We start from the raw sequence: 11,197 nt of genomic DNA on the forward strand, positions 1-11,197 counted from the left end.
CTGGGGGCTCAGGCTCATGGCACTGAGCTGGCTGGCACAGAGCTGGGGTGCTCCAGGGCTCATTGGTAGGCTTAAAATTACAGCTAATACCAAAGTAATGGCATCTTTATGCATTTTTTTATATATCCTCTGAAGTTCAATGATGAAGAATTCTGAATCTCTCCACAAAAATGGCATGGCCATACAATATTAATTTACAGTTTGCTTTGAACCTGAAATAATTACTTATTTCAGAATAAGTGAGAAGGGAATGGGTGCTAGCCAAACCTTATGATTAGTGCTCCCTGATCTTTCATGCTGATAAGAGTGTAATACTTATTCAAATTCAAATGAGTCAAATTAGAAGAGCCTTAGCATCTAGATCAGTGCAACTCTTGACCTGATCTCGGAGCTTGGTCTGGTTTAAAAGAAAATATTAATGGTTAAGCAATTAGTGATTAATATTTTTGTCTTCTGTATTACTTAATACACAGGATTCAAAGTGGGATTTAAAGTGTGATTTCACACCTGAATTTTAGTCTTTAACCACTGTTTTCCTTGAAATATGTTTTCATTGAAATACACATTTTCCTTCACTGTTGATTAAATTACATTGATACAAGTATGCTCTCTTGTTATGAGACTGCTCTTGTATCCCACAAGAAATCAATTTTTAAAAGAAAAAAATATTTTCAATGTGGCATAAGTCTCATGTTGCCTATCTCATGGCACATTAAGGGGAGTTTTCTCCAGCTCAGTAAAACTTCCTTATCAAAGTTAAGGAAGACACCTGCTAATTCATGTGAATTAATTTTGTGGATATGAGAGAATTTGCACTTGCTTAGTTTTTATCTCAGAAGCATTAATCGTTTCAAAAATAGCTTCTCAGGTGATTTTTTCCTGCCACTCCCTTACTCTGTCAGAGAATGCCTGTGATAATAAAAACAGTATCTAGGAAAATACATTCTTATCATGCAGAACTTACTCGTAATAGTTGAGTTGCCTTTCATGGCAGCAATAGGTCTTTCAGCATGGGCAGTGTAAACAGTGGGACAATGTTTATGTACATGTAGACATCTCAGCACTGCATCTGCATTTTGGACTGTTCTTAAAGCAAATTTTCTATGATTAATTTTAGTTGGCAATAAAATGAAGAGGGCTACAGGTGCGAAGGCAAGAGCAGAGACTCTCTGCCTCCACCCCTTTCTACTCCACCTCGGTGGAGGGTGTGTGGCTCTCATTGCTGCAGTTTCAGCCTGAAATTTAACTTTACGATTAGGAAATTTCCTCGGACACGCTGAAGGAGGCTGGAGATATGAAATGTGTGCTAGTACTTTACTCTCTTCTTCAAGCAGCAGCTTACTCCTTGAGCCTGGCCCATTTCACTTGGACTGCTTGACCTGGGGCATGTTACAAGCCCACATTTACTACCAGCAAGGCACTCAGTCTCCTGGCAGCATAGGAGACACTGCCAACCCAAGCTTGTACAGTGTTTACTGGGTGTTGACAGAGTTCCCATGAATGAGTAAAAAGAAGAATGTATTCAGCTAGCTCCAAGACTTTACAAGCCAATTTTAATGCAAGTTGAGTTTGTTTGCTGTAGCGTGGGGCAATGGGAGTACTTGTGTGGTTTGTTTTGCTGGTAGACATCATAGAAATTTTTTCTGAGAAAGTCAAGATTGCAAAGAATCCCTGAGTAAATATATTTGTGCCTTTATTGTCCAAAATTAGTGAAAGATTAGGAAGTAATGTCTTGATTAAGATAAACCTGGCTTTGATCTGGCTATGAAATATTCTCAGGACCTTATGGACATCAATGACAGTTTTATTGTTGATGATAAACTGGTCACTGAAAGTTTCAAGAGAGACAAAGGATGACTGAAAATTGAAGAAATATGGGAAAACAGGACTGAAGGTTAGCTAAAATATACTCCTGTCAATGTGAAGACTCTGGATGAGGTCATCTAGCAGTTTGATAAACTTTTTTAAGAAAAAAAGTACATAAGAATATTGAAAAGATATGCCCCCAAACCCAAAGTATCATGAGGTCCAACATTTACACATTATGCAATGCATTTTTTCATGTGTTTTTAAATGTGGACATTTATGAAAAACAGATACCATTTCAGAGAACAAAACATCAATGTGAAGTTTTGGGCCAAGATGGGAGGAGATCTAATAAAGAATTCTAAAACATTCCAAAAGGGAAAATGGAATTACACTCACTTGGCCTGAATTTGGAGAGTATATAGTTAGTATGGCAGAAACTTGATCAAGAAAATGTCACCTGGAGGAAAAAAAAAAGCATTTATTTTCCCATAAGTTTTATGTGCTAGAGGAATATTAAATAAATGTAAGAGCTTTTAAAGTGTATTAATAAAATGAAAATAAAAATGTCTTTTACTGAAAGGAAACAAACTGTTAAAGTCATTAGTAACTAAGAAATGAAAAATGATAAGAGCAATTCTAGAAATGATCAGTTTATTCAGAATAATTACACTACTGAGAAATTTCATATAGTTACAAGGATCAATTAAAAGTCCTATGTAATTTTTACAAACCACTTTTATTCAATTTTGTGTTTACCAGAATAAATTTTGTTGCCTTTTTCACAATGGTTTATCCTCTGTGGTTTCCAAGGAAGTGAAAGTTGAACTTTTCCCCAAATCAAATATAATAGTCAATGGTTTGGGCTGATTAACATCTTTCCTCAACAATAACACAACAGATCAAACATCTTAGACAAAAGGCAGCATGGCTGATGGCATCAGCATGTTATCAATACACAGACATCACCAACTACAAAAGGTATAATTCTACCACTTCCAATTTGCTGTCATCACCTGAAATAATTAAAAGCCCAAAAGCTAGCAAACAATTGTTGAAATGATGTAAATATTTTTCCTTCTCATGTTGCTTCTCAACACACATCATTATGGTACATCATTTATTTGATGGAAGACCCCATAAATGAGATTTTGCTGCCATGAAGGGAAATCCCCTGCAAACAAAGACACACTTTATAGTGCCATTCTAGGCAGATTTTTTTCCTGCTGTTTTTGCATTCTGTATAAAAGTAAACATAGAAAAGTTAGAGTTGGGAGAGACCTTTAAAGATAATCTAATCCACATCCTGCACTGTGCAGGGATGTCTTTCACTAGACCAGGTTCTTCAAAGCACCATCCAACCTGGCCTTGAACATATAGTCTTCCAAAAATGAAAACCCTGATCTGGGAGTCATATTGTGCAACTAATTTTAAAATTCCTCCTCCAAAATTATAACAATCAAAAATACAGTATGGTGTTTTATCAGACATCTGCTCTTTTGTAGCTCAGATTGTTTGCTAACAGTTGTGCACTATTTTCAGACATATATTTTGAAATTCATAACCAAGCCTATGTTTTGTAAGTTTGAGGAATATTATTAGCACTTCATGAAATGAAGAGTCTTATAAATCTGTGTTTACTTAAGCACATTCTCTATCACCTTATTATATGAAGAACATGCACATTGCAGTAGGAAGAGGTCTGAAAAGGCTATGCCAAAAAGTCCAGGAGAGGGTTAGACCATGGTGCATGGTAAACAGGACTGTCCTTGTAGCCATTCACAGACTCACACAGTCTTTGGGAGTGTCTCTTCCTGTGTGAAGACTTGCCCATGCAGATCCACTTCAAGTTAAAGCTTTTGGTGCACACAGTAGGCTTGGATTCACACGGCACCAACTACTTGGTCATCATTCAACAAGAATAAACATGGGGCCATATTTTAAGGGGGCAAAAAGTTGTTAAGTAGTGAATTAGGCCTATAAATGTTTCAGTGTAAGTATTCTGGTTTTGTGCCAGAGCCACATGACAGCAGCCCAGAGGATATGTCTCTTAAAGAATGGTATTATTGCCTGTTCAATCAGTGAGCAGAACATGAAGGAAAATGGAAAGCTTTTGAAGGCTTCAGGGTTTTTTCATTGCATACTTGTTATTGGCAAGGGAAGTTGTCAAAATGTAGGAACACAAGTATCAGTTGCCAAAAGGCATATAACTGTTGTCCATAAAAGGACCACACTGGACAACCATGTAAAGGAGGGAGCCTCTGAAATGAAGGTGGAGCAAAACATTGGACAAACTGGAAGCATGGAAGCTCCTTCCTAAAGAGGATTGTACTTAACAGGCCAAGTAAATAACATGCTGTGGAAGCTGAGTATCAGGCTTGCCTGACTTGTGTCCAGGATGGGTTTTGAATTTGTGGAATTAGACTTACCTTGTTAATGTCATGCTACATTCAGGAAACACTCTTGGGAGATGTTGTTTACTGTGGGCACAATATTGAGTTGATGAAGCTAAATTGCTTTCAGTTCTGAAGTTAACTTGCCTACAGCTACTTCAAAGGGGAAGAGAAGCATTGTCAAGAAGTTGTTTGGGAGAAGCAGACTTAGTATAATGAGTCTCAGATAACTGGGCCTTTTTAAGCTTACAAGGTGTGGTTCAGCTATAAGAGACCAGGGTTCTTTATTGTTTAAAAATCCTTTTATTCCTTTTTATTCTCTATTTCTGCAGGAATAGTGAGTTTATGTGTAGTGTACAGCTTGGAAATACTCATTTGTGTCACTGGGCAGTAATTTCAGTGGTAAGTATTACAGGAATGGCAAACCCAAGATGAAAAATGAGTATATTGGAGGAGCTCTATGATATCTAGTGTCATTAGAAGAGAATGTTCTGCTTCAGAAGTTTGGAAGATTGCATAGAAATTTCTGAAGTACTTGAACTGATTCAAAGAAAATGGCTCTGACTACAGGTCATCTTGAAAAATCATGACACTACTGTCCTTTAGGCACAGCAGGATTCTATTCAAAATGAAAAGGAAGGTGTTTGCAATGAAGAGTGAACTTTTTAGTCTAAAAATTCTCAGTGTCAAGTAGACTTGGTTTTCTTTCTGTTTCGTTTGTTTGCCTTTATGCAGTAAAGAGTGTGGAAATGTATTCAGCATCTCAGATGCTTTCCATTCAGAAATATACCCTGAATGTAGGTAGGAAATGTGTTTCTTCTCTCATCACATAATGAAAATCAATTTAATCTGTTTTCTGTGAAATGCTTCTCCAAAAGTTGTCAATAATCTCTTCAAAAAAGCACTTTCTCAGCAGTTCTGTAATATGGAAACAGAAATGCAAGGAAAATTGGAAATAAAAAGTAGAGTTTAGGGTTTTTAACAACCACTCTTTGACATATCAGGCCAAGAACATATGAATACAACACCCAAATTATTTCTGAAGCTTCCATCTCCAACCTGGAGATAAATCTTACATATTGTTCAGAATGTTCGTGCTATTAAAATTTCAGAAAGATGCTTTTGTTCTGATTGTTTACCACATTTACCATACAAATCTCATTGTCCTCGACAGCATTCTACTAAGCTTAGAAGAGTCTGTTCCTTAGGAGACAGTTTAAAAAAAGAAGACCAATGGAAAAATGGAAAACCAGTTAAAAATACATCAAATTGCATTTCTATGAAGATTTACTAACTTAGATAGTTTTTAGAGCATTTAGAGTTGTTGGAGCAGTTGCTCTGTTATCATCTTGGATATGTACTTAGGAACAGGAACACTTCAGGGTGGGATTTCATCTGACACCCCTAAGTGCTAAATCTTAGATATGTTATTGCATTTTCTCAACATCTGTTGCTTTGATTCCCTTGTGGGTTTTAGAGAAGCAAATCTTGATCAAGGTCCAGCACTTTCCTATCATTGTTTCCACGACTGATTCAGTAGGAGACACTGTGTCTCTGGTGGGAGACACATGTGACTTCACATCCCATTCCACTTCTGTGGTATTGCACTCACTGCAGTTTTGACTGCTTTTGCTTCCATAACAGAAGAAAAAGAGGGAGAAGGAGAGTTTCATTCTCTTCATACATGTTTTCTGTGGACATTAAAAGAATTTTCAGTCACAAAACTGTTACGTTTTGAGGAAAAATAATGAGCAACAACAATAAGAAACAGCCAGGCAAAATTTCCTGATCTGGTTAAAAACTTGCATCTTGGAAAACTAGTGCTTGTGACTTAATTTCCATGCTTTCTGTTAAGCAAAAATTTATTCTCATTGATATCTTTCAAAAGGTGGTGATCAACGCTGGGTTCTTACTAAAGACATTTAATTTTTCTCTGGCAATAATTAAACCCCTTGATCCTAGCCACAGGTAAATTAATACCCAAATAAGATTAGAGATGTCTTCCATTTTTTGCAATGATGAGGAGATAGTGAAAGCTAATTACTCAATAATAATGAAGTTTAAAATTCCAGTATAATCTTGTTTAACGATGCAATATCCATTGGCCTAAACTCTGAGACCGAAGGAAAAAAGAGTTTTTCTTTGCTCAGGGCTCCAAGTCTTTTGCAGATATTCTTGACTTCCAATAGCTCCTTAAGATTTTTTTCCCAAACAAGAACAGGATAAAACATGTCTGTCCTAGCACAGACACCTAAAATTTAGATGTCTTGAGTAAGGCTTTTTGTAGTCAGTATAGAGAAACACTCTGTGTAATTCACCTCTGCCTGGTATAAGCACCTCACTGAAGAAGGGTGGACATACTCACATCTCTCTGTAGATTGTTAAATAAAAGTTATGATGACCAATTTAGATATGGATGTGCAAAATTAGAAGTGAATCCCACCACAGTGCTTACTCAGGCCATTTATGGAGCTTTTCTCTGTCTCCCCTACATAGTTTACAACATGGTAATTTCATAATTGCAGTCCCCAAGTTCTTCTTATATAAAAAATTATCGTTTTTTAGTAATGTTTCTTTTTTCTGTAATCAATACATAAAATTTTGAGAGTCATTAATAAAATTTTGAATAAGCATACATTTCTTCATATGTCTTCAAGAAGCTGCTTTCATAACATTCCTTTGCCCTGATTGTTCTTTCAGTGGTTTCTTCCCTCTGGGTAGTACCTTACATTTCTAGTAGTAATAGCCTTTATGTTACAGTAATTAGTCATATACTGGTATAAAAATACTTTCCTTCTAGATTAGAGTGCCAGTCTAAAATAGTACTTATCTCATTCTATAAAGGCAGTCTGCTAATCCCATATGATCAACCTTTGACAAGGAAATATTAATTTTTTCCCCCTCAACATTTCTACAGATCCTGCCCTATTGAACATTGTACTAAAATCTGCATGCATTGAAATTTCCAGGGAGTATTGCATAATTAAGGTGTTCTTGTTGGCTTTGTACAGTAATACTACCGTCTTGTCTGTGACAATTAAAAGATAACTGCATGGGAAGGCAGCGAGTGGTATTGTAACTTACAAGGCCATTGACAAGGTGTGGTGGGTTGACCTATTTCACCATCTCTGACTCCAGTAAGACAGGGGAGAGAATTGGAAAAGCAAAAGTGAGAAAACATGTGGGTTGAAAACATTTAATAAGCAAAGAGAAACAAAAAAAAATAAATAAGTAATCACTGACCCCTTCCCACAAAGAGACCGATGCCCAGTCAGCCTCCGACCAATGTCTACCATCCTAAAATACCTCTCCCCCAGTTTTTATTACTAAGCATGATTTCATAGGGCAGGGATATCCTGTTTGATCAGTTTGGGTCAACTGCCTTTGTTGTCCCAGTCTACTTGCTAGGAGGGCAAAGTGAGAATATCTTGATGCTATAGTAAGACTTCCCAGCATTAACCAAAACACAGGCATGTTATCTACATTTTTAATCACATTTCCAAAACGTCACACAATCCAAACCAGCACCATATAGGCTACTTTGAACAAAATTCATCCACCCCGGTGCAATCTCCACCTTTCAGTCCATATAATATTTTTTATGATCAAGTCTTACAATTCCACTACAACCCTACTAAGCACCCCTCTCCTTCCTGTCATGATACATATACACAGATATCATTCCCTTAGTCTATGGATCGTCCCTGTAAAATGTTCATAAAATGTCCATTGAGGTCTTTAATGCATGATTTGGGTTTTCATGTGTTATGGTGGTTGCTCAGGACAGGAAAGATGATGTATTGTATTTAATTATTGGTTCAGGCTGGGTCATTGCTACGCTTGTCTGTCTTCTTGCAAGGCTCATTCTCTGTTGGTTCACATGATTCTTGATTATATGCAAATCAAATCATATGTTATTTTCCCCCAGGGTTCAATCTCCTCAGGATATACAATAAAAATCCCAGTTCTTCCACATTACCCATCAACTGTCAGGTCTTTCAGAAAATTTCCCTATATTGCTTCAACACGCTCAATGCTGACTTTGGATATCTGCAGGTGTTTTCCAGTTGAGTCATGCTTCCTGGCAGTAGTGTATTTCTCTCATCTAGTCCTGTCTGGATTGCCCCATGGGTTACTGCATGAACTCTATGCTGTTTGATCCATGCAATGCCTTGTTGTTGCTCAGAGCCTCAGTCAAAATAGTTCATACAGATCACTCAATAGAGAAGACTCACAAGCTGACTGTAACATGGAATATGCCTTCTACAGAAACTCATAATGTCTATGAAAGTTTGAGATTCTTTTTTCATGCCTCACTAACCAGTGGGGCATGACTAGTGTCTTATTAATCATATCTACTGGGGTGTGATGATGCCCATCTTGCCATTTCATTCCCCATAACTGGATCTTCCTCTGTTTTATGGAAAAATCAGCTTTTGGAAGAAACTTAATTTTTCTTTCCTCTTTCTCAAACACTTCTTCTGCTTCCACACTATGATGAAGTTTTGAGCACACAAGCCCTTCTTCAAGTATGAAATAGTAGTCCTCAGTCAAGCTGCTAATACAGCTATCTAGACAAAGTTTCAGCATAAAAGGATCATTCATCTGAAAAGGTGTACCACAAAACTCAATTCAGCTACTAAGAAAATACGCAGGAGTTGTCCACAGTTAACTCAAGACAAAACAGAATTAAATTAAGCATTCCATGAAGGTTAGGGATTAAGGGATCAATAGTGACCCAGACCAGCTAACCGTAGGTAGTACAACAAGAAACATTCTCTCTCCCTACAGACTTCCCCTCTTTTTAAATTTTTTTCCATTGTTGCAAATAAATCCTTATTTTTCAAACTGAATCTATAATTTTTTCATAATCATGCAGTAGTACTTCAAATCACATTAGAACCCCTTTCCTCTTCACATGCGAAGCTCTATGTTTAGAGTTCGTGTAAGCAGCTTTGCATATCCTAGCTTATTCCTGCTTCCTGCCTGTAAGGAAAATTTTGTGCCAAATTCCATGGTCTTTCAGAAAGCCTTCAGCCTTTCTTCATTAAACTTACTTCACTGCAAATTCATCATCTACCTAGCATCTGTCTATTGATCCATTCTCAGGTTGTCTTTAAATGCCTGACTGCTCCCAGAAACATCTCAGCATAAGTTTGGAAGTAAATCTCTTTGGTTTAACTCCTAGTTCTGCCCTGGCCATCTCTGACTGCAGGTCTCAGAGGAGGGACCTGCAGATAAGCTTGAGAATTTCAATGCTAATTCTGCAGGACTATTTCTACTGTTCCATCAGCAATATTTTACTTGAATTATTACTGGAAGTCTTTCCCCTTTTCTCTTTTTGTTTTTCTGAAATGTGCTCCCCTATCTTCACACAGCATTTTACTATAGAGAATGTTGAAAAAGCAGCTTTTATCTAGTATTGGCTAGAAAATATTATTTTAATCTTTGCCCTGCTGATTGCTAGTTTATGATTCAAACCACTAATAAAAATATGGGCTAGACAATTAAGCAGAATAGATCCCTTAAGGACCACATTCAAAATGTCTTCTAAGTATGAATGTAAAACATTTGCAACTACTCTTCAGCAACAACTTTTTTTAAATCGTTTGTGCACACAGACACAATTTCCCCCAGAGCATTACTTCTATCCTTATGAATTGCCCTTAGTTCACCTAAAAAGTTTATTAAAGTAAAATAAAATGCATGCAATTTACATCTTTGGTCACTAAATTAGTTGTTCCTTAAAAAGACAAAACTAGATTGAGTTCATGTGACGTATTAGCCATATTTCATTTCCATTTATGTGACCAGTTTTCTAGGAACTTGTAGTACTACACAGTTTTCCAAATATATGGTATAACAAAATGTATTCAAATATATTCTAAAATATTTCTCAGATTACTGCATGAATTATCACCCATGAATTATGGGTGAATTTCATCTGGAACTGTTGACTTGAATACATATATTAAATCTAATTATTCACTACTCCCACCATCACTGTGTCCACAATGCATTCCCTTTTTCATGTTAAAATTAATTTAATTGACTACCATTTACCTTTGTGAAGACTCAAGCAAAGTGTTGAATATTCTAGCACTGTCTGCAGCTTGTCTTCCCTTTGGTTACTAAATCCCTTTACTCTCCTCTGTTTTCTTCTTAGTTCTGACATTTTAACAGAACTTTTCTTTGACATCTCCAACTGAAATATATTTCACATCAAAATCCTTCTGAATTTATTAGTCTAAATTTTTGTTATTCCTTTGTAGCAGTCCTCAAGCACATGCAAATTTTTCCAGATAGCATACAATTCCTTTTTTATTTTTGGATATTTGGAGATTTCCTGATAGAGGCACATAATGTCCCTCTCTGCTCTCTGTTCCTTAACTCTTTAAACAAGTTTTGTCATTATATATTTAGAACAGTTCGTTTCAAAAGTTTCCAGTTCACTTAACATCTTTAATTCCTTACATTACGTTCTCAGAAGGTCTCAGTCTCAGCTCCCTAGGTTGTGCCAAAGCTGTTTTCCCAATTACCCAATTGCGAAGGCTGTTATTTCATTATAACTTTCATCCCCAATTTATTTCCCACCTTTGGTTTTTCAGTCACTTCCTTCCTGACACTTGATTATGAAATATTGCTTTCCCATAACCAAAGTCCTACCTTCCTGAAACCAGAAGTTTGTACTCAACACTGGCAATCTGATCATTTGGTCTGTCTGTACCCTGACACATGTATTCTTATAATCAAAAAGCTATATGGATAGTAAAAATCCACCTTTATTACCTGGCCTTTGGATGCTCCTGATGATAGCTCAAAGAATTCTTTATCTGTCTCCTCTTCCGATTTTCTGCTTCACGTAAGATCCTGAGCACAAAACAGTGTGTTCTTTCCCTTTTTGATCTTCACCCACAGATAGTGTACAAGCCTCTTTCCTCTCTTTTCCTGTTCTTTATTTGATGCTATTTTGTTGTATTTAAAAGTCTGTACAAAGT

This window comes from Myiozetetes cayanensis, unplaced genomic scaffold, assembly GCF_022539395.1.
Source record: "Myiozetetes cayanensis isolate MyiCay16 unplaced genomic scaffold, myiCay2020 scf3, whole genome shotgun sequence".
NCBI lineage: Eukaryota > Metazoa > Chordata > Aves > Passeriformes > Tyrannidae > Myiozetetes > Myiozetetes cayanensis.